Below are 24,881 nucleotides of genomic sequence, written 5' to 3' on the forward strand. Positions count from 1 at the left end.
TAAACACATGTTGCCATGGGGACAGGAAGTGCAAGTTTCCCAGTAAAGACATTGCATTTGATACTAACTAAGGCCACTATGACTTTTATCCTTGTTAACCAAACCCATGTTTTATCCTATCTGTTAAAGGCACAGAAGCAGTAAATGGTCATTGATTTAGCATAAAAGTGAATATTGAAAAAGGTCTCCCCATCTTTGTAAGCTATCATGTCCAAGCTGACATGTTTCAGTTATACCTTCAGAAGATATTTCCTTCACTCTTCAGGTCAACAGCATCTAGGCAGTGAGATGGATAATAGGACCAGTGGATCCCATGTATATTAAATTTCATACCTTCTTTTCTGTAAAATGCAGTTATGTTATGTGGGGTCATGGGTAAGTGGATCATGCTAGATATGATTCTATCTGAGGCCTCACAGGGAGTAAAGCATACCCTATTGGATGTGTATATATATATTCCGCTCAAGATGAATCACTGCCCTTTGCAGTATGAAAGGAATCCAATGTAATTAACTTGCCCTCAAGTAATAGATTGTCTCTTCAAGGGATAGCATTATAGTAGGAACTCGGAATTAGTCTCTATTACTGACTTCATCAGCAGCAGTATGTAAGTAAATTTTGGAGATTGAAGTCCGTACAGTCGGATCCATATGTAGAATTTATTACTGTCTCCATGGCCACTGCATTTATAAGCCCATTCGCCCAGTCCTAGGGTGGACTATGACAGAGGCTGACTGTTATTGACTGACTTAGTTTAATGTACCCTCTAAAGTGGGTGTTTTCATGTAATATGAAACTCTTCAATTTGTGCCCTTTTTTTATAGTGCCTGTGCATCTTCCCAAGATGTCCTTGTTCCCTGTCTTCCAATATTTCTCCTTCCAGCTTCTCTTCAATCAGTCAAGCCATTTGACACTGCCCATGAGTCCTCTGACTCCTAAAGATGAGAGTCAACGTACATGTTGGAAGCCCTTTAGCTTTCAAAATAATACTTTAATTGGTGAGTAGTTCTACCGTTTTTCTTTCATCAGCTTTCTTCAGTGCATTAGAAGCACCTACAGAAAGCCATTCAATTCCATATATATTATAATTTTTACTTCCCAAACTTCTTAAATGCCAGTTTATTGCCCCAACCATAAATCATAAAACTGCTAGAAGAAAACAGTAACATAAGCAGAACACTTTTTGACATAAACCACAGCAATATTTTTTTTATCTGTCTCCAAAGGCAAAGGAAACAAAAGCAAAAATAAACTGATAGGACCTAATTAAACTTAAAAGCTTTTACGCAATAAAAGAAACCAACAAGAAAAACAACCTACTGAATGGGAGAAAATATTTGCAAATGATATGACCCTTAAGGGATTAATACCAAAATATACAAAGAACTCATACAACTCAATATAAAAAAAATGAACAACCCTATTAAAATATAAGCAAACACCTGAACATTTTTCCAAAGAAGGTATACAGATGGCCAGTAGTCACATGAAAAGATGCTCAGCATAGCTAACCATCAGAGTAATACAAATTAAAAGCACAATGAGATATCATCTCACACCTCTCAAAATGACTGTTGTCAAAAAAAGCACAAATAACAAATGTTGGTGAGGATGTGGAAAAAAGGGAGCCTTTGTACACTGTTGGTAAGAATATAAATTGGTGCATGTATAAACTGTGTCATCTCATCCACCTGATTATGCAATGCCTTCTCTGCAGTGATGCCTTTCGGTGAATATTCATGTGGGAAACAAATATTTTCATAGATTGCCCATTTTAAGCAGTATACCATCATGCTCCTACTCTAGGCTTTCTGTTCTCAATGTTCTGAACATATTCTATCCATTTTCCTGACTAATTTTTTAAAAAATTAAATACTATCATAAATCGTTGCATGTATATTTTTATTTAATTATCTTTGTATCAAAAGTGGACAAACAGAAATCACCTTGTATTTTATCCACTTGTAGGTTCTCTCTTCACTACTGTATTTCTTTGTCATGTAGAAGGTATAAGGTGGCAGCATATTATGTGTGATCATCTGTACATCAGGCCTGATGTTTTTTGCTCAATAGACTTGCCATGAAGAACTCTCCATGGACCCATCAGTGTAAGAAAGGTAAGGTGGCAATACCATGGAGTATGAGCCAAATGCAATTTGCTATGTCTTCTAGAACTACTCAAGTCTAATCTCACTCATACCATGTTATCATAATGGATTACTTTTATACACACCCAGTTTTATATCACAGTGGAATAGAAAGCCAGCAGTTCTAAGAAACCAAAAAAAAAATCAATTTATAATCAAAGAATTATATTTCAATTTGTAAATATTCAGGCACAACTGTACTGGAAGACATAAAAAGAGACACTGCATGTGTCCACTCTAAGTCTAAACTAATACAGTTATATTGTGGTGATGACCCAAAAATTATGAGCTAAATTGCCATTGGTGAAGAAATTTTCTGAAATAACAAACAACTATTGGTACATTCAGAACAAAATAATGTACAATCTTCTCGTGATTTATTGTCATAATTTTTCAAAAATGTAGTTAGGATTTGTATGTAGTTTTTAACTTACAGTTGACTCTTGAAGGCTGGAAAAGAATTCAAAAGATAGACAATATTGGAGTTGGAAGAAGTTTAAGAAAGGAAAAGGAAAACCATGTTTCAAGAAACAGTTATGCTTGAGAAACAAATATTTTCAGGGCAGTGTAGTGAAGCCTCTTGTTTACCAACCTAATTCTTTTGATACAGAAATCTGTTACTTGGATGTGTGTTTTATAAAACATCATAGTATCTTGAGTCCAAGGAGCAGATCAATTATTTAAGTCATTTATGATAATTATATTTTTCTTGCTAGGGATTAGTTTAAGATAGGGAATGGGATCATTATTGGCCAATGATAAAGTATTTGAAATTTTCTCAAGCTGGGAGTTTCCACTGGTGTGAAAAGTAGTCAGCAAGAAATATCCCTTCTTCATTTATTGGATGTTGTTAGCTCTCTATGGAATTACAACAGCCATCATATAATCATGAAGAACAAGTCAAAACAAAAAGATGGAAGAAACAAGACCCTTGCTCTTGACAATGAGTATAAATAAACCAACAATGGAATATTCCTGATATATGAACTTCCTGTTTCTTCAGATAATATATCCACTTATTGTTTAAGCCATTTTAACTACAATTTCTGTATTTTGTAACTGATGTCATTCTGATATAGCAAGTGTTGAAGAGTTATTTTAGCATATTTATCTTCAGTCTAAACTAGACTCTAACATCAAAAGGTGCTTTAAAACACATTTAAATTAACCAATAAAGGAGAATTTTTCACTACTAAACCTAAGCAATCACCCTATGTTATTAATAGGTATATGAAAAAGGCATTTTTTATTTCTTTTGTTCCCAGAAGCACTCGATAATCCACAGGGAAAAGAAGATGGTGGCCTATTCTATTTAATGTCTCTAAAATTAAATACTTTTTTGGTATAAAGATGATTGAAAAATCATCTGTACATTATTTGCAATGCATATGCAATGCTATTTTTAGAGTGTTATTAATGAAGATGACATATTAGGATTTTATCTAAGGATTTGCATAGCATTAAATAACGTTCCTGGTCATAGTTAAGATTGATTTTCCAGCTTTTTAAAGATGTTTTCTTTTAAAAAGAAGTCTACATTTCTAGCTGAATAATATTTTGTGGTGAAAAATAAAACTTAGTGGGCTACTTTAAAATTATTTTGGGTGGCCTTATATTAATTTTCTGGTTGGTAGGGCAATCTAAAGAAATCTTGGAGGAAGATTTTTACTTTCTGAAAGAGTAAAGGAGTAAAAACTTTATGACTGTACTTGGAACTGTCTTTGATTTTGCCTACTGTAGGGTGATCAGTAAGTGTTTTTTATCAAAGCAATTAGATGAATATTTATTCTAGATACTGAAAATTATCATTGGGTCTACTGTTTACATGAAATGCTAAGCAAAGCAGGAAAAAACTGAAGAAAACTCAAGATATCCCTCAAAGAAACCTTTCACTGAAAAATTAGAAGATGGGCTTATTCTAAGTGTAGTAACAGGATTCTCATGGCATAAGGAAAAGTTTTTCTGTACTGTGTAATTCCGTTCTGTTTATTCAAGAGATGTTAAAGCAATAAAGACAAGAACATGTTTTCATGCTATAATTACTAATGGTATGTGTTAATAAGTGCCAACCCCCTGTCAAATTTGGCACTGTCATTGATGCTGGCTGAATGTAGCTTAATTTTTGGGTGCCTTTCATATACTTCATATTGGGTATAATACTAATATTCCCCAAAGCACTTGGAAAGAGGTACTTTGTATGGTGATTAGAGAAAATATAAGCATCAGGAGACAGATTTTTTCCAAGGGACTTTTGTTTTTTGTATGTGAATCAGGCATAAAGTTTTAAATGCATGCTTCTTGAAAATTTAGAGAATCATCTATGAGAGAAACAACTACAACAACAACAAAATTGTCCATCTTTTCTAAGGAGATTGGGGTCTAAACATGATCAGTGCAAGATATTAATGGGCCTTCTAAAAATATTAATTATTTTTAAAGCTTAGTGGGCCATCTTGTGTTAGAAATAAGGGAGGCAGTATCTTGTGCACTTTAAAAATTTTTTGTTTTCAAAAACAATTGATTATTGTTTTCTTGTGTCTCGCTAAAATCTTCTGTCTCTACTTCTGCAGTTAAGATAGTAAGTAGTAAACACAAATATTAAGTGAGTTCTCATAGACTACATAGGATAAATCATATGTGAGGTCTTTACTTGTTTTTTGTATTGTTTTTTCAGTTATAGTTTATAATACTTTGTGGGACCTTGTGTGATTGCTAATTGCTAAGTCAATAAAAAATAAGTAGAAATCACGTCATCAAGCTGGCATTGCCTATGCATGTACGTATTATCATTGCCAGTTATTAGTTCCAACAGGAGGTTGGGAACTTCCATTTTTAACTGAAATTATTATATTTAGTATAATAATTAAAGAATATTTCTTATATATCTAAATTTCTCACTCAGTAAACAAATACTGTATAAAATGTAGAAGTATAATACTTTCATATATATAAAATCTCAATCTTTCTAACCCATTTCTTAATTTTTCATTTCTCATTTTGAGTGAAAATGCTTAGAAACTGAAAATAATTGAATTAATCAAGTTCCCTCTCTTTTGATCTTGTATAATCTGAAATTCAGTCTTAAAAGTGCAAAGATATATCACTTTATATCATATAGATATTAAATGGTAATAAGGGAAGACTTAATAATAATAAATTTGACAAGTAGATGCAACATACATATTTCTTAAAAATATAACTTACGAAAACTGATACAAGATGAAATAGAAAATCAGGATAGTTCTACATCTATAATAAAAATGAAATTCATTATAAAAAGCTTTCCACAAAGAACTCCAGGCCTAGATGCTTTCATTGATTAACTATGCCAGACATTTAAGGAATAAATAATACCAGTTTTACACAGATTTTTCAGAAAATAAGAAGGGAACACTTTCCAACTTATTTTATGAGACCAGTGGAATCCTATTATCAAAACGTGAAAAAGAGGTTGCAAATTTAAGACTATACCAAAATATAGAAAGTAGGGGTCAAGGACACTCTTCTGCCATTAAAATACTAACTAAAATCAAGTTTTACTAAAAAATGCACTTTCATAGCCTATGACATGATTAAAATTATTTTAAAAATCTCCTGACAATATTATTCAATATGTAAAAACTTGATAAAGAAAAGAAAAAGGGGAATTTTGATAACCCTGTGTAAAAGTACAAAATCTTCATATTCTTAGTTTTTCTTTTAAATGAGCATTGAGAATTTGCAACTCTCTAACCTTAGGGAAAAAGGATAACCATACAATGTCATTATTTTCGTATTTTAAAGTGTATAATCTGGAGCTACTTACCTGGAAGTTATTGCTGATCATCTTGACAATTCAGAGAAAAACTTCCACCTTGTAATATGTAAAAAGCCTTTCCAGCAGGACAAGACCATTTAGTGTTGTTAAGGAGTACTAAGGAGAGAGCTATATACCCAGAAGTGGGAATGCTGGATCATCTGGTAGCTTTGTTTTTAATTTTTGAGAAACCTCTGTTCTGTTTTCCATACTGGCTGCACCAATTTACATCCCTACTAACAATGCACAGCCGTTTTCTACAACTTCACCAACACTTGTTAATTCCTATTTTTTGATAATAGCTGTTCTAACAGATATGAGGTGATATCTCATCATGGTTTTTATTTGCATTTCCTTGGTGATTAGTGATGTTGAGCACATTTTCATGTCCTGTTGAAAATTTGTATATCTTCTTTGGGAAAATATCTGTTGAGTTCCTCTGTCCATTTTAAATCAGGTTTTTTTTTTGCTATGAATTCTTTATAAATTTTGGATTTTATCCCCTTATCCAGTACATGGTTTGCACGTGCATTTTCCTATTCCATAGATTACCTTTTCATTTTGTTAATGGTTTCCTTTGCTGTCCACAAGCTTTTTAGTTTGATGTAGTTCTACTTGTTTAGTTCTCTGGAGAATATTTTAAACAGAATATTAACTAGGATATTCTTCTGGAATAGTCTCTAGGCCTATATGTATTTGTGAAATGGTGACTGTTTTGATCATGATGAACTGAATCACCAGTAAATGATGAAATTGCATTAAAACATTTTATTTAATGGAGAGGAAGTACCTGTTATATTTTAGAGAGATTTGCCTCCAAGTAACCATTATCTTTATTCTTTTGGAGTTCAAGCAAACTTTAAATTCTGACACATATACTTATGTGGCAGTTTTGGTAAATAAGTGATTTACTTGGCTTTTAATCTGTGAGTCAGTGTGTGTGTATATGTGTATGTGTCATGTGCTTCCATTTCCAGGTATATAGTTACTTGTTTTTTGCAATATTAACTGTATTTAACTATCCTAATGATACTTAGGATAGTAATTTATTAAAAATCAGCTCAAATATCCTATGTTTTAATTTGTAGCTTGGAAGGGTGACTGAACAGTTGGAGTGTCAGAGTATATTTACACTGATTTAAACTTCGAAGATTACAAATAATTTTACAAATAGATACATGTTAATTTTGACTTTACAAAAAGAACTCCACGTTAGTCTCACATTCTAATAGGTAGTAACTAAAGGAAAATAGTTTTAAAATTGTTTCTGTATACTTCTCTGATCAAAATTCCCCAGTTTTTACAGAGAAAGTTTCACATTTTTCACAGAATTTTAAGCCTGCACACCACATTTAGCCCCACCCTTCCCCGTCATTATAATTTGTGTCCTTAAAGCATTTAGAACAAATTATATATATATGTGTGTGTTTACATATACATACACACATACATATATATAATTATAGCTGATGCTAATCCTATTGTGTCTGAATTACCATCCAAAATATACTTACGTTTCAAATTGTTCTTTTATGATTTCATGAAAAATTCCTGACTACTATAACCTATGCTAATCTTATTGTTCCCAGTCTCAGAGGAAAAGCACTTGCAGTTTCATCATTAAGAGTGATTTTAGCTCTAGATTTTTTTTTATAGATGGCCTTTATCAGGTTGAAGAACTTCACTTCTACCTTTATTTTACTGAGATGTTTTATCAGGAAAGAATGTGTTGGATTTATTTAAATGGTTTCTCTGTGTCTATTGAGATGATTATGTGCTTTTTCTTTATTATTTTGTTAATACAGTGAATTACATTAACTTTTGAATGTGAAATCAAAGTTTCATTGTAGTCAACTTTATTGAGATATAATTAACATGCAGTAATATGCACTTAGTTTAAGTGAACAGTTCAGTGAGTTTTTCAAATGTATTTCTGCCTTGTAATGAAAACCCCAATCAAGTTTTAGAATATTTCTGTTACTCCAGAAGTTCTTTTGTGACTCTTTGCTTTTTGCAGTTATCCCTTCACAGCAACCCTTGCCCGGTGCAGTGCAACCCCTGGTCTGATTCTTACTACTATAGATTCGTTTTACTTGTCCTAAACATTCATGTAATGGAACCATACAATTTATACTCTTTTACATCTTGATTTTTTCACTCCATATAACATTTTGGAAGTTGTTTTGGTTATCTGTAGTCAATTTCTTGTTGTTGTTGAATATTATTTTATTGTATGGTTACACCACAATTTGTTTATCATTTTACCTACTGATGGATATTTGTGCTGCTTCCATTTTGGGGTAATAATTGTTGAAATTGTTGTGTACATTAATGTACAAGTTTTGTATGCATATATATTTTCAATTTTCTTGGGGAAATGCTTAGGAGTGGAATTTCTAGTTTTTATAAAAGTGGTTTGTGTATTAAGTAGATGTTAAACTTTATAATATACTACGAAACTCTTTTTGAATGGTTAAATTTAATTTTTTATTACTTTTTTTACTGAAGTATAGTCAGTTTACAATGTCATATCAATTTCTGGTGTATGGAATACTACTCAGCCATAAAAAATAATAGATAAATTTAGTATTTTGACCAGCGATGAAAGTTTCACTTGTTTGGCATCTGTGCTGGTTATTGTCAATCATTTAATTCTAGATATTCTAGTGAGTATATAGTGGTATCATATTATGATTTATTTTGGATTTCTCTGATATCTAGGAATGTTGAGGATTTTAATATCTACTTATTGGATATATATTTTAAAATTTCTTTTTCATTGTTTAAATGTCACATTTGTCACATTGGGCAGTATGTCTCATTATTTAGTTGAAATGTTTTCTACATGTTCTAATTACATACCCTTTATCAGGCATTTGTATTGTAAATATTTTCTCCCAGTGAATTGCATTTTCATTATTTCAGTGTGTTTAAAGCACATTTTTAATCAATTCTAAATTATTTTTCCTGTGATTTGTGTACTCTTAAAAATATTGTCCTACCACAAAATCAAGAATTTCTTCTATCTTTCTTTCTATATATTTATTTTATTTGTCATTTCTAGAATAACATTTGGTTCTTTCATCATTTTTTTTCCTGAGACTTTCCATTTCTTGTGTGGAATTTGTATTCATTGGTCTTTTATTTCATTGAGGACATAGTAACCATTTCTGTATTCTTTCTGTTAGTACTAACATCTGGATTCTCTTATTTTTAGTCAATTGATTTCCTTTCTTTGATGTTGTGTTCCATTTTCTTGATTCTTGGTATTTCATGACCTTTTGGATAGTATCCTGGGCATTATGAATATTACATTGTGTGGGTTCTTAATTCTGTTATTACTCTCCAATGACTATGTTTTTGTTTCTTTCAGTAAGTGTTTTTCTTGGCTGTACTTGACCTTTATATTTTGTTTCTTGGGGAACAAGTCTGGTCCTCGTTCAGATCTTTTTTTTTTTTTTCCTTACTTAATTTTTCTTGAATCTGTTCCACACGTGTGTTTGAGAGATCAGTCACAGACATGGGTAGAAATGTTGAAGATTCCCCTCTTTGTCCGTTTTCCATTCATGATTCCCCTACTATCTTTGCCGTTCCTAGCTTCCTGGCTTCACTTTTCAATCTTCCCAGACCAGAAAAACTATAGTCTTTTCCAAGTGTGCCCTCTGCTCCCATTATGCATGTCTTACAGATCATGCTTTAGCCTGCAAGTTGTGGAAACTGTAACCTAAATGTTCAGCTACCCATTTTCCATTCTCTAAGAAAGTATGCCCTCCTAACCACAGTCTTTTTTGCTTCTGTCCACACTGCAGGACAATTAAATAGTTGCTTTAGCATTATGTCCATGTTTTTATACTGTTTTCTGCTCTGGGGTCATCTGGGATCATCTGAGATCATCTTAGTGCATCATATCCAGAAATGATAATCTGATTATTTTTGAATACTTAGTTTTTAAAACCAGTGTATATTATGAACTGTTACTAATTCCAGTAATCTAGCTGAAAAAATTTTGAGGATCTTGCATAGAGAATTATATGATCTGGAGTAAAATTGTATTCTCATCAATATTTACACCTTTAAATTTTTTAAACTTCAGTTTTCTTCAGTATACTATTATTTCTTCAATATACTGTTCTTTCCTCAATATACTATTGAATAAGTACTTCAATACAATTTTCAATAAAAGTGGAGACAGTGAACATTCTTGCTCTACATCCTACCATTGAATATAATGCTTACTATATTTTTGAAAATATCTTTTATAAGGGTAAGAAAGATCCTGCAATTCTTAGTTTGCTATGTTTTTTAAATTGTGAATGTGTACAGAATTTTATCAAAATTTTAGAGTAATGATGATAAGATTTTTATGTTTTGTTCATATTGTAGCATATACTATTTAGATATCTAATTCTATCCTTGCATTCATCAGTACTCCTTTATATGTAATGAGTATTAATTTGTTAGTAGTTTATATATGGTTTTTGCATATAAATATATGTGAGATTTACCTATAATTTTTTTCCTTGTTAGATTTTTGACATCAAGATTTTACTAGCCTCACAAAAATGAATAGAGTAGTTAATGTCTTTTACATGTACAGGTGTTTGTGGAATTGAAATTACTTATTCTTTGAATATTTGGTCATTGCGATTTAATTGTTTTGTGTTTGGTAGTTTATTTATTCATTCATTCACTAATCATAACTGAAAATTTGTACCATTCTATCAGCATCTTCCTGTTCCCCCTACCACCCAGACCCTGGCAACCACCATTCTACTTTGTTTCTATGAATTAGTCTTTTTTTTTTTTAATCCACAGAGATAAGTAAAATTATACAGTATTTGTCTTTCTCTGTCTGACTTATTTCACTTAGTATAATATCCTCTAAGTTTATCCAAGTTGTCACAAATGCAGGATTTTCTTCTTTCTCATGGCTGAATAACATTTGATTGTGTATATATATATGCCACATCTTCTTTATCCTTTCATCTAGCGTTGGCCATTTATTTTGACTATTCTGAATAATGCTGCAATGAACATGAGGATGCAGATAGCTCTTTGAAATAGTGATTTCACTTCCTTTGCTTAAATACCAGAGGTGGGATTGCTGTATTATATAGTAGTTTTTATTTTTAATTTTTTGAGAAACCTCCATACTGCTTTATATACTGGCTGTACCAATTTGTATTCCCATCAACAGTGTACCAGGATTCCCTCTTCACTACATCCTCACTGACACTTATAATCTCTCGTCTTTTAATAATAGCATTCTAACAGATGTGAAGTGATATCTCATTGTGGTTTTAATATGCATTTCCCTGATGGCCTCAGTAAAGTTTGAAGGAAAAAAATTTTATATATTATTGTGAGCTTTTTGCCAGTCCCACTGCTGTAGCAAATGTAAACAAAACAGACATTCCATCTGCTCTTTCGGGATTACAATCTGCATGTCTGTTGTCTTAGAATAAAATTTAAGGTAGTTGAGCATTAGAACATGAAAGTTATTTATGGATATTTTGAATGAAAGAATAAACCCTAAAAATATGAAATGAATGAATATTACCTGGAAATAAGTTGCTTTTTCTTTTTGTCTGAATCACAAATGGATTCACCCAACTTTACAGGGTCAGACGGTCTAATGGATGTAGAACTAATGCATGATGAGGTACTTTCACCCACTGAGACAGAGATGTAATCATTCTCTCTTATGGAACTATACTAGTTAACTATAGACTGGGGTGAATAGAGTAGGAGATGTTACTTGTACTAAAGGAAAAAAGGTGTGTAGATAATTTCTTTTTCTGAGGCTTTGTCAGATTTGTGATTACACTGATTATCTTGTCCTCAGCTGTAACATTTTCTTCTGTGGGTGTGAATTTTCATCATTTTATTATGGACCAACCATCATCTTATTTAAAACTGATAGAGTATGCTTTTATTTTTCTTAAAGTTATCTTGAAGTCTAAACAGTTTTGTATTCACAAGATTATCTGGTGTTATTTAAATCTTTATTGTTGTCGATTTTGTGGTGGTTATAATTCTATTTATTGATCCTTCTGAATTGGTTTTCATAGTAAAAGGTACTTACATTTATATTTACATAAGCAACTTCCATTTTTCTCTTTCTTTTCCCACAAAACATATTTTTAATGAGGATAGACAGCTTTCCATTCCTTTCATTTTCCAGCTGCCATTCTTTTTCATTTTACATGTTAAATTATATGAATAATTTAAGTTGGGCTTTTAATTTTCTTTTCTGGGCATGAATCCATTGCTTTATTTTATGAATATTCTTAGTGGTAAATATGGGGAAAATATCCCTAGTGTCTAAAAATTAAAATCAGACAAGTCCTATTCATCTTGTGCTTTAATCAAGCATCGAACTGTAGCAGTTAGTTCCCTCATAGTAGTAGCCTGCTGTATGTCACTTGTGTTATATATTTGCTCTCTTCCTTTTCAACTTTGATGACTCTTTGTTTTGACAGATAACCAAACTGTGTATTTACGTTTTCAGCAAGTGATGTCCTCTTTGTAGGAGCCCCTCAGAAATTGACAGGTGTTAGGTCACATGATGATTTCTACATAAAGTGTAAACACAATGCAACTGTTTACATAAAGTCAAACCATTTGATTCTATATGAACCTGTTTAAAACACTATGAAGTATTCCAAAAGCAATATTACCCATTTGAACTCACCAAAATCCTTTAAATGCTACTATCTGAGTATTAAAATTGACATTCACTCTTTGTACTTATTAATCACAGCTGAAGTAAATTTAAATTTTATTGAAAAGTTATATCTGCTGCAATATCTGCACATGAAAGTCAGTGCAGGCCTCCAATGGGGCAGTGGAATAACTGAATACCACTGGATACACAGAGGCGATGAATAATCATATGTGAATTTGATACAGTTGTAAAGATACGGAACATTTTCAGGGATAGTAAGCAGATGATTTGAGTGAAAAATCATATATAATGTACAATTTTTAAAAATATATAGTAAAGATCATTTACTGCAGTCTTAGCAGCGAGATTCTTCAATTATATCCAATGAACTGAAATATAGTCATCAACCTCAATTTTTTTCTTTTAAGACTTTATTTTCTAAAAGACTTTTTTCACTCTTAATATTGCACATTCTGTGAATTTTGACAAATATATGACACATATCACCATTATAGTATCATACAGAGTAGTTTCTCTGCCCTAAAAATCCTATGTGCTTTGCCTATTCCTGCCTCCTTCCCTGCGGACCTCTGGCAACCACTGATTTTTACTATCTACATAGTTTTGACTTTTCCAGAATGTCATGTACTTGGAATCATACAGAACGTAGCCTTTTAAGATTAACTTCTTTCACTCCATAATACGTGTTTAAGCTTCTTCCATGTCTTTTCATGGCTTGAAAACTCATTTTTTTTTTAGTACTAAATATCCATTGTCTGGATGTACCACAGTTTATTTATGCATTCACTTACTGAAGGACATCTTGGTTTGTCCAAATTTTGGCAGTTGTTAATAAAGTTGCTATAGACATCCTTGTGCAGGTTTTTGTGTGGACATAAATTTTAGCTCCTTGGGGCAAATAAACACCAAGGACTACAGCTGCTTTATCACATGAGAAGAATATGTTGAGCTTTGTAAGAAACAGTCAAACTATGTTTCAAAGTGGCTATAATATTTTGCATTCCCATCAGAAATGAATGAGAGTTTCCATTGCTTCACATCCTCACCAGCATTTGATGTTGTCAGTTTTTTGAATTATGGCCATTGTTATAAGTATGTAGTACTTTGTCATTGTTATTTTAGCTTGTGTTTCTGATGACATATGATGTGGAGCATCTTTTCATATGCGTATTTGCCATTTTTGTATCTTCTTTGGTGAGATGTCTACTAAAATCTTTGACCCATTTTTTGATCAGGTTGTTTGTTTTCTTGTTGAGTTTTAAGAGTTCTTTGTATAGTTTGATAACAGTCCTTTAACAGAAGTGTGTTTTGCAAATATTTTCTCCCAGTGTGTGGCTTATATTTTCTTTCTCTTGACAGTGTCTTTGCAGAGTAGAAAATTTTAATTTTAATGCTAAATTTCAGTTTTAAGTAGAAGCATAAGGAAGGTTCAGATTCAACAGTTCAATACAATTAAATATATTATTACTTCATTTCTGTGTGTTATTTGAAAGTATTATTTCTAGGAGTGAATTTTCAATTACCTAAACACTATTTTTAGTCCTACCTTAAAATTAACTGATTTTTTTTTAACTTTTGGAAAAAAATCATAAAATTAGCTGATATCATACATTATCTTTTAAAAATCAATTTTTGGTGTAAGTTGCATATAATAAAATGTACCTTTTTAAATTATACAGTTCAATCAGTGTTTATATATATGTTTACCCCTGTTTAATCACCACCTCAATCAATATTAGATAATTTCCACCATTCCAAAGGCTTCATCTTGTCCCTTAACTGTCTCCCTGACTACCTTTTCCCACTCCCACTGCCCTGGACAACCATTCCTGGTTTCTAACACTGTAGATTAGTTTTACTTATTCTAGATAGTTACATAAATGAAGTCTTAATATTGTGGTTTATGTCTGGCTACTTTTGCTTAATGTTAGTTTTGAAGACTTATCCATGTTTTTGCATGCACTAAATGTTTCTTTTAATTGTTGAGTTGTATAAATATATCACAGCCTGGTTTTCCATGCTTCTCTTTTGTTTCACAGGTTTTAAAAATCAATTTCCTCATATCTCTTTGGTATTTTAGAGTGAACATGTTTTAAGCTTTATTTCTAATCTTTAAGAAATTTTAAAAAATTTGTATACAATTTCTTATGCCAAAATATTTGAATTTATTCTTCACTCTTCTTGCTCTTTTATTCTTATGCTAATTACTGTGTGTAGACTAAGTGCTTTAACTCTGTCCTGATCATGTGTTCTATTTTTCCATATCCACTGATGCCATTCTAATTTTATCTACCAGCATTTCTTCCCTAAGATTTTGTAACTTTTGCATAACCAATCTTCTCAAATATAGTCTAGGAGTTTCTAATCAGTTTTTCCCCATCTATGTTTTTAAACTAGAAAACCCTTCCCTGTTTACAATCTTTCAGTTACTACTTTCAATTATAAATAAAATGATTATCATGAATAAGGTATACACGCCACTTGATTACCTCTGTAGCCTAGTGGGCTCTCTCATCCTTCTTTACTAAACTTTAGCACCAGTAACCTTCCTTTAGTACCTTCCTGCCTCAGGGCCTTTGGGTATGTCCCAACCTTATTCATATGCATAATTCCTACTCATATTTCAAATTTCAGCTAAAAATTATTCCATCAGGGAGACCTTTCTTGAGTTTGCTAGTTAGATGAATCTTTCTTATTAAAGTTCACATATCATCCCACATCCTGCTTTTTTTCCATCCTGCCTTTTGACCATTATTCAATTATTAATGCTTCTGCTTAATGTCATTGTCATTATATAAATGCTTTTATTAGGGGAGATGCCATGTTAATTTCATTCATTGCCTTATTCATAGCACTTAATAAAGTACTCAAGTATTTTAGATCCTTAACAGCTGTTTATTGACTGAACTGTGGTGGAAAGGAGTATTTGCAATTGAGTATATCAATGATTTGGACTGAGAGGTCAAGGGGTGAGAGAAAGAAGGCAAAACCTGAGGAAATATGGAGAGAAATAGAGAGAGAACAGAACTTATAAAGGTGAAGAAGAAAATGTTCTTCTGCCTTAAAAAAAAATCATACTCATTTGTTACTACAATCAGAGAAGATATTCCAAAGCAACTACATCAGAACACCCCAAAAATCCTTGTGCTAATAAAGGTAAACTAATATTTTATGATATTTAAAGAATAATGACATAGGACTTTAATATTAGAAACTTAGGAAATAATAATTCATGTCCTAAATAGAACACAGACCTTATCCTATTTTGAACACTAAAACTAGAAGGGACCAGCACACTGTTTTTGACCTATGTCTCTAATAAGCAGTATTACCTTGAGATGCATCTAGGTTTTTACTCTGTACTTTTTAACTATGTTATCAAGGATAGTTATTTAAACCTCTCCAAGCCTTAGTTTCCTGGTTTGTATAAGATAATATTTATTTCATAGCATTGTAATGAGGATTAGATAAGGTAATACATCATCACGGCCACAGCAGAGGAATTTTCACATATGTGTTTGGAAATTCAACACTGTTATTATTGCTGTTGTATTATTGTAATGTTCTTATTTTGTCACCATCACTGCCGTTATCAGTAGAAGAACATTTGGCTATTGGTGAGGAAATTGTGTTCTTTCTCAGTGGTGAAAAAGGAATCTTTGAGCAAATGCATTAACTTGAAATTCAATGCTATGATGTCAAAAAATGCCATAGTGGTGTTCACCTTGTCAACAGGAAAGGGTTCTTGTGAGACCCAAGTAAGTAAATGAATGTGAAGGCAATTTGAACATTGTAAGTTACTATTGTTAAGTTTAGACCATAACTTGGAAGCACCTATGTGAAGCAAAGTTCTCATGAGAACAAGTTTATACATTTAATTCCCTTATGCAGAAGTCTTGTTCAATAGCCTAGAAGGCTGTTACTTCCTGGGGACTACCAGTGTTTATATATTTTCTCTAGATTACACAGCAAAGGTGATTATTAAAAAAATGCATGGTTTAATTGGCCAAATATACAACCATTTTGAGCAAAAACAGTATTCTAATTAGAGATCTAAAAGTAATTTGATCACCTACATTATTTTATGTGAATTTTTGTGCATTGTCATCTCTATTCATTCTCAGTGTTTGTCGGTCCACCTTTGGCCTGTAACCACTTCTTTGTCACCTTCCTGACTGATATCTTTGAAAATGTGTCGACAGTTATTGTGTTTTACAGTTTAACATACTGCTCAGCATAGCATAACATTTAGACCCCTGTATGTAGGATTTTTTCCTGTGGCAAAAAAAAATTTTTTTTATATCTGATTTAGTTAAGACCCTTAAGAGAATTTAGTGAGTTTCACACAGAACCTTTTTAGTTATTCATTAGCAACAATATAATGTGGTAGAAAAATAAGACCTTGAAGTCAGTGAAAACTGGATTTGAGTCCTAACTCTGTCACTTAATGGTTTTATGACCTTGAAGAAATTATCTGTGCTTTTTAAGCTTCTGATCCTTTTTCTGTATTATGGGGATAATAATAGACACTTTACTCATGGATGTGGTGAAAATAAATGAGATAATGTAAGACACGATATTAGTGCCACACAAGGAGCAAGACTACTCAAAGAACAAGAGAATTAGATTCCATTTTATCTTCTCTCCAAGTTCTATGCATACAGAAGGGAATGGGGCCAAATTTCACACACACACCCCCCCCCTGCACACACACCCTCGTTTACTTACAGAGCAGTTAAATGCAAACACAATGGGGATTGTTTGTTTAGTTCTGGGGATAAAGCAATGACAAATCACTTTACAGGGCACAGCTGAATTCTCAGTGCAGGGAGAGAAGTGTTAACTCTTAGCATACAAGCTACTTGAATGTAAACCAGTCCATTGGGCTGCTTGATCTATGTAAATGAATTTTAATATAGACATTACTTGGGCATGTGAGGTCTTGTGCAATTTAAAAGATATTGGCAACTTAACTTCCTCTAAATGGAAAGAGCCTATCATTTTTAGAGTTGTATCCTTTTGTAACAAGACTCACCTGCTCATTGTAGTTACGCAGATGTTAGGAAAATTCCTGCTACTGTGAAGAGACCAGGGAAAAGAAATCCATTCTGTAGATAGGCTTGGTCAGTGCCAGGTCTCTAGATACTTGGAGGATACTATATTTGAAACTTCACATATAGTGATGCTTTTACCTCCTGTTCAGAAGGCTTCTGGGTCTAAGGGTATTAATCTCCACTCTATTTATAAACCCCTTAGGAATGTGCCAGGGGCTATGCTAAATATGTTTCATAAATTTTATGATTTATAAAACTTACAAGGCATTATTATACCATTTTTTCAGAAGTATAAACTGAGGTTCAGATAAGCTTAATAATTTACCCAAAATTCACATAGTGAAAAACTGGTGCAGCCAAAATTTGAGTTCAAGCAATCTTATATGAGATTCCTTTCTCTTGTGCACGGTTGGCAGGGAAGGAATGAAGAGGCTATGGAAGGAAAGTCACCATAAGGAAAAATAAAAATGGACCAGCTATGTATAAAATAAATAAGCTAGTAAGATATATTGTAAAGCACAGAGAATACAGCCAATATTTTATAATAACTTTAAATGGAGTATCATCAATAAAAACATTGGATCACCCTGTTGTGCACCTGAAACTAAAACAATATTATAAATCAAGTATACCTCAATTTAAAAAACAAAGCGGTCTGAGATGAGAATCAAGACTTAACTGTTTCTGAACACATCCTAAGTGACAATTTATATAAATTATGGAACATTTACATAACAGAATAACATACTAAATCTATATGTATTTTATATGTGTATTATATGTATATGCATATTATAAGGATCAATATGTAAACTGTGTTTTTTCAAGAAAAAGATACAAGATGTAGTTTCATGTTGAAATTTCTAGAAAGCAATATTTGTGCAACATAGAATATTTCTGGAAGTTCATATATGAAACTGATGTGGTTACCTCTGTGGAGCAGCACTGAGGAGACAACAGTGATGGAGTGAGGGGGTACTGACTCTCCGCAGATTAATTTTTATACTTAAAGTAGTTCAGTTTAAAGTAGTTTAGCAAAGAAAACTTAATTTTAAAATTGAGAGAGCATTTTAAACCTTATCTCAAAGTGGTCTACATTTTTTTTTAAAAAAACGTGTTTTATGTCTGAAAGAAGATTAGTGATATAGGAGGCAGTATTGATTTATGCATAGTGGTGTCCCCTTAGTATTCTTGATAATCTGGTTTATTCTATGTCTGTCAGCAGAAAGTATGATTAGCATTTAGTGAAGTTATTATTTTTCATTTAGCAATTGAAAATATGAATTCTTCAAAAAAGGAAAGGACAGAGCATTCACCTATTTAAATCAAGCAATTTATACTTTCAAAGTGGTGAAGAGTTCAGATTGATAACACTGAACTGGTACATCAAAATAATTAAGCTTTAATCTCCTAGTCAGAAACTTCAGCTTAAGGATCATGAGGAATCAAGAAAATTTTTTCTTTTTAATCAGTCTAAAATGATTAGTAACTTTGTTTGTGGAATGATCATTTTCCAAGTACAGCAATGCAGTGTTATAGTAAAATAGGGTGAAAAGATTAAGGAGTTTAATTTACTTGGCATGTTATAAGTGTGTTTATTAAAACACTAAGAATTACAGCAAAACTTTATTATTTGTTAATATTACTTTTTCCTCACTGGGGGTTATATTGAGAAAGCAATATTCTAGAAATAAAGGCCACTGCCAAGTTTTTTTTGTTTTTTTTTTAAATTTGTTTCTACTTTCTTGTAAAATAACCCCCTGGGTACTTAAAATGAAATCTATTTCTTTGTTGGAATGTAATTCCTCCCCCTCCTTCAGTAAGCTTTCCATCTCTGGTTTATTGTTGTAATGTTGTTCAAATAAAAAGACAGGTCTAGAATACTGATATATTAATCAGCATGCCTTATACCATAAAAAATAGGATAAAGGGGGCTGTGTATCATTTCTCAACAAATGTATTGTTTGCATAATGCCACACTTGGGATCTTTCTTCTGGTTTTATCATGAAATTAACTGAATTCAGTAAATGCATGCAAAAACTGTACTAAATGTAGAAAATCCATGTCAAATAAAAAATACCTTTCCCAAAATAGAATTGAAGCTTTTATAAAAAGATCGATGATTTTAGCTTATCAGGTCTTATAACTTTTGCTTGTTTTAGTAGTCAGAGCAATCTTTTTCAGAATCAATAGATAATCCTTGGTTTCCGTTTATGAAAGTTGACAGAAAGTTGTTTTCAGTAGGGTTGACATGTGCAAAGTAAATACGTAGAAAATACAGGCAGTTTTCTCAGCGTTTCTCATGACAGTGGTAACTTATTCAATAATACCTTATGATAGAAACCATCTTTGCTATGAGAAAGTTGGTATATTGAGAAAGGACAAGAATATGTGTATCAGGGCCTGAATAATATTTGGTAGGGTTTCCTACGAATTTAAAGAGGGAAATGTACTAAAAAAGTTGGATGAAGATATATGGTGTGCTTCCCAATAGCAGCTTGTCTTATCAGCCTGCTCTGGAGCTCTGTGTCATTTGTAGTGGGAGCCATGTTTTTGCTGTAGTAAGAATTTTATGTCAAGCACAAAGTCTATGAGACACACATCTTTTAGCAGATTGATTACTATTTGTTAGAACTTTCAGAACTCCCCAAGTACTCATACAGAATACTCTTCAGACTGCAAAGAAGCATGCGGCACAAACTGACAAGAATAAGAGTAAGATATAGTTGTATAAAAAATGTTGCTTAAATTGTCTGTTTGCTCTATTTACAAGATTAATAAATAATTGTGATTTGGGATCTAACAGATCCAGAAATAAACTTTAAACAAAAAATGGTTTATCCTCACATACTATGAAGACACTGGTAGGATTATATAAAATAAATACTAAACTCACATCATTAAATTAGATCAATTTACTATATACCATCTATCATCTTAACTCAATATAATTCTTACAAATACATTTATAAAATGTAAACAGTACATACTTTATTATATGTACTATGTATATAATAAATAATTTTTTGTTGTTGTAAGAATCACTATTGCTTTTTTAAATTTTGTTTTAATTGAGTTATAGTCAGTTAACAATATAAATAAATAATTTAATAAGAATATATATGTATATATCTCTCTCCCCATAACGCCTTCTCAGGAATAGCCATTTTCCCTTTAACTTTCTTGATTACTTCTAGATCTCTAAATAATATATTTGTATTACTGTTTCTCTTACTTAATCAAATATAAACAGTTTTCCTGCTCTCCAGTTCTATTATCGATAATATTTAATAATTTAAGTAATATGTTTCAAAATGTCCATGTTAATTTTTATTGACACACTTTAAATTTACATACAGTAAACTTCTCTCACTTTGGTATGCAGTTATCTTTGATCTTTGACAAATGTAAGGAGTTGGGTAAGTACCACAGTAAGCAAGATATGAGGCAGTTCCATCCACCAGAATATTCTCCAGCACTGTCCCTTGTAATCAGCTCCTTTCCTCATCCAAAACCTGATATCTATCATCTGATTTCATCCTCTATCATTTTTCCAGTATGTTATACAAATGAAATCATGAAGCACATAGCCTTTTGAACCTGGCATCTTTCCCTTATTATAATGCATTTAAAATATGTACATATTGTTGCATGTATCAATTATTTGTTCCTTCTTATTGCTGAGCAAAACTGCATTGTATGAATTCACCAAAGTTCGTTTATCCTTTCATAAGCTGAAGGGCATTTAGGTTGTTTCTACTTTTGGGGACAGATGAGTAAAACTACCATGAACATACATATACAGGATTTTTATGAACGTAAGTTCTCTTAGGTAAATACCTAGGAGGGAGATTGTTGGGTTATGTGGTAAGCATATGTTTAATTTTACAAGAAAATGCGAAACTCTTGGCTATACCATTTTTGCGTTACTACTAGAAATCTACAAAATTTATAATTGCTCTGCAGACTTGCCAGTGCATGTGGCTTCATCAGTGGCTTGCAATTGTTTTTGCTGAGGTAATAATTGTGCAGTACTATCTCTTTTTTGTTAGTTCACATTACCCCTAATGACTAATGATATTGAATATCCTTTCATATATATATTTACCATTGGTATATCTTTTTGGTGAAGTGTCTTTTCAATTCTTTTCTTTTTTTATTGGCTTGTTTCCTTGTTTTTGAGTTTTGAAAGTTCTTTATGTTCTATGGATTCATGTTCCTTGTGAGATATCAATCACCTTTGTAAATATTTTTCCCAGGCTGTAGTTTGTTTTTAAATTTCTTTTAACAGCATCATTCATGAAAAAGAAAACTATTTTAAATTTTGGTAAAGTCTAGTGTATCAGTACTTTCTTTGGGGATCATGCTTTTGATATTAAATATTAGAACCCTTTGCATATTCCAAGAGTCACCAAAATGACTTCCTATGTTTTCCTTTAGAATATTCAGAGAGTTCACATTTCACATTTAGATTTGTGATCTATTTTGAGTAAATTATTACATAAGATGAGAGCTCTGGTCAAATCTACTTTTTTTTTTTTTGCATGTGGATATGCAAATATTCCAGCTGCTTTTGCTAAAAAGTTTGTTTTATCCATCGACTTGCCTCTGCGTATCTGACAAAAATCAGTTGACCATAGTTGTGTTTCTCTGTTTCTGGGTATTCTGTCCCACTGATCTACATGTCCATCCTTTCACTGATACCACACTGTTGTCATTATTACAGTTTTATATAAGATACTGTGAGTCTTCAAACTTTGCTCTTCTTTTTAAAACTGTTTTTGTTATTATAATTCCCTTTCCTTTCAGTATACAATTTAGAATCTTCTTGTCAATATTTATAATAATTTTGTTGTGGTTTTAGTTGGATTGTATTAAATCTATAGGTAAATTTGAAAAAAAAAAACTATGTTAATATTGAATTTTATGACCCACGAGCATGGTATATCTCTTTTTCTTTAGGTCTTCTTTGCTCTCTTTAATAATACTTTGTAGTATTCAGCACACAGATTCTGTACATCTTTTGTTAAGTTTATACCTAACTTATTTTAGGAGCCATTTTAAATGGCACTTTAAAACTTTTGACTACTACTTGTTTATTACTAGTATATAGAAATACAGTTAACATTTGTATATTGACTTTGTAACTGGTGACTTGCTTGTTAGTTCTAAGAACCATTATTTCATAGTCTAAAGACATCGACAATTGTGTTATCTGATAATAGAGACACTTGAAAAAATCCCTGAGAAAAATGTATTGACATTATGAGTCCACGGTAAAAGCCAATTCTATACCCAGTGTCACTAAAATGCATTGTTTGGGGAGCTAACTGTGGTATTAACTAGACATTGACGTTGGTCCAAAAACTTTCCCGTAAAGATAACATATTAACAAACTTCCCAAATGAAATAGAAGGTTCATATGCTAGAAGCGGGGGATGGGGTGGAAGATTGGGAAGATGGACAAATGTACACTAAGTTTTTCTAAATTCTTTGTAAGATGCATATTGTCATCCTGGACTGGAGTTCTTTTTATTAGACTTACATATTATACCTACTTTTTCGTTGATATTATATAATATACGTTCTTTGTTACTTTTAATGTTTAGCTGAGGCACATCTTTAAATACTTCTCATATTACACATGGCTGATACTAATTTCCTCTACTTTTCTGTCAGTCAGTTTCCCAAAATTGTTTTTCTTTTGGATAGGCTTTTTTTTTTAAATGGCATGTGAATAAGGGATAGATAGAAAAGCTAGCTTTTATTCTAGTTTCCAAAAATGAATAAGTAAAATTGAATTAAATAAAAAGGGAAAAAATCTGGCATGCTAACACCTACACTAGAATCCTAGTCCTCCCTGATAGGTTGTCCAGTTTCTTCTGAGAGTTCTTTAGCTTGGTCTGGGAGTAACCAGGATATCTGTCAGTGTAGGACTTGCATATATATATAGACTGTGAGGACAGCCTAAGTCCTGTAATTGCATAGAAAGGCTTTAAATAATTTAAGTGATTTCTGTCCTTTTCACACTTCCACACCATGTAACCACTGCCACTAGGCTTGTACGCTGGTTGAATCTTTTGTTTTCCACTGAAGAGCATTGCTCTCATGTCTGTTGTTTTCATCATCTCCTTTTTGTAAGATGGCTCTCTTTACTCTGTTTCATCTGGTTTTAAGATCGTATCTACTGGTCTTCCTGTTAACAGTGCTTGTATGTGTTTTATTTTTAAAATTTGTATCTGCCATTTCAGTTGGCTTTTGGTAAGGAGGAGAAAGAGACATATGTGCTGAGTTCACTGTCTTGAACCAGAAACATACAGGAGTCCTGATTTCGTTCTATAACCACTCTTTTGTAAGAAATAAGTGAAACTCCTTGGCCAAGTTTGGCAAATTAATCAGCTCTAGGAGATGAACTTTCCTGAACTTTTCTGTTATATTAATTTTTTTTCTATGTCTCTCATTTTTCTGTGTCCCTCATTTTCCCACCTGTCAGAACTCCTGTGTTGATTATGTTCATTCCTCCTATCAGGATTCCTATAACTAATTGCATAAATGTTTAATATTCTTTCTAGTTATCATTTCTTACTGTTCTCATTTTAAATAACAAATTTGCTTGTTAATTATCTCAAAATATTTCCACTGATATGAAATGAAGCAATGACATTAATCAAACTACTTAGGACAGAAAGTTAACTTAGGGCAGAAAGATAACTCTTGGAGCTTGCATTATTAATCATTATTGTGTATGATTTTCCTTTAAATCATAGTAGTGCTTTAAAAGAGTTAATTTTTCTGCCAAGTTACCTGTCTTACAATCAGATAATAGTTTAAGGACAGAGCACACTTCAATCCATAGACTCCTGTATTTTCAGAACTAGGAAGTACAGTGGTGTAGCTCTAGTGCAGCCTCACTTTCTCACACATGCTGAACAAAATCATAGCGCTTAAATGATATGCTGGTAAGTTCAATAAGTGGAAGAACTGTTACAGGGTTCCTCATTCTTAGACCCATTGTTTTCCTAAAACTTCTATTTTCTTTTCTTCCTTTAGAATACACCACTACCAAAACAAACAAACAGTCCACACACTTTTAGCCTCACCTGTTCATTGCTGTAGTCTGTGTGATTGCACAAATGCCAGATCTGTTAACTATCTGAGGAAGCTGACTAAATTCAGATGCTTATCACATGCAGTT

At 32.1% G+C, this 24,881-nt stretch overlaps 1 long non-coding RNA gene across 2 annotated transcripts in view; it reads left to right on the forward strand.

Moving 5' to 3' along the window:
• The window catches only part of LOC106729610, a 458,398-nt gene that overhangs the window by 313,704 nt on the left and 119,813 nt on the right, over window positions 1-24,881 (forward strand). For both annotated transcript variants that reach the window (XR_004320598.1, XR_004320599.1), the window contains one exon: window positions 1,969-2,117. This is a non-coding gene — a long non-coding RNA (uncharacterized LOC106729610). The remainder of the gene's footprint in view (window positions 1-1,968; window positions 2,118-24,881) is intronic.

The sequence above is a fragment of the Camelus ferus genome, chromosome 6 (assembly GCF_009834535.1).
Source record: "Camelus ferus isolate YT-003-E chromosome 6, BCGSAC_Cfer_1.0, whole genome shotgun sequence".
Lineage (NCBI taxonomy): Eukaryota > Metazoa > Chordata > Mammalia > Artiodactyla > Camelidae > Camelus > Camelus ferus.